The following is a 325-nucleotide window of genomic DNA, read 5'->3' on the forward strand; positions in this document are numbered from 1 at the left end:
TCGGAACGAGTCCGTCAACCTCTGGCAGCGAGCATTGAGTCAGTCAACCTCTGGCAGCGAGTGCGTAAGAAGACTTACTTCCGACGATTAATATCGACATGTTCTGTCGCGTAGGAAGTGGGTCATGCAGATAAAAAAATCGATAGAGTCGTTTATGATCGCGATAAGACAGTTTGTTTCACCCACAGACATCTGAACAAAGCATGCTGCTTCTGGAAGAATCGATCAACTCACAACTATTGTAATGCTTATTTTAATGGTTCTTGAAATAATATAATACATTCATATGCATTATGAACCCAAGTCGGTCGTCCATCGCAGCTCA

At 42.8% G+C, this 325-nt stretch overlaps 1 protein-coding gene across 1 annotated transcript in view; it reads right to left on the bottom strand.

Annotated features, from left to right (window-relative positions):
- LOC135623248 (wall-associated receptor kinase 2-like) overlaps window positions 1-56 on the bottom strand; it is a 3345-nt gene extending 3289 nt beyond the window's left edge. The window contains exon 1 of the mRNA XM_065125998.1: window positions 1-56. This exon is cut by the window's left edge and continues 950 nt beyond it. The gene's annotated coding sequence lies outside the window, so the exon portion shown is untranslated.
- Between the last annotated feature and the right edge of the window lie 269 nt (window positions 57-325).

Source organism: Musa acuminata, chromosome BXJ2-9 (genome assembly GCF_036884655.1).
Source record: "Musa acuminata AAA Group cultivar baxijiao chromosome BXJ2-9, Cavendish_Baxijiao_AAA, whole genome shotgun sequence".
NCBI lineage: Eukaryota > Viridiplantae > Streptophyta > Magnoliopsida > Zingiberales > Musaceae > Musa > Musa acuminata.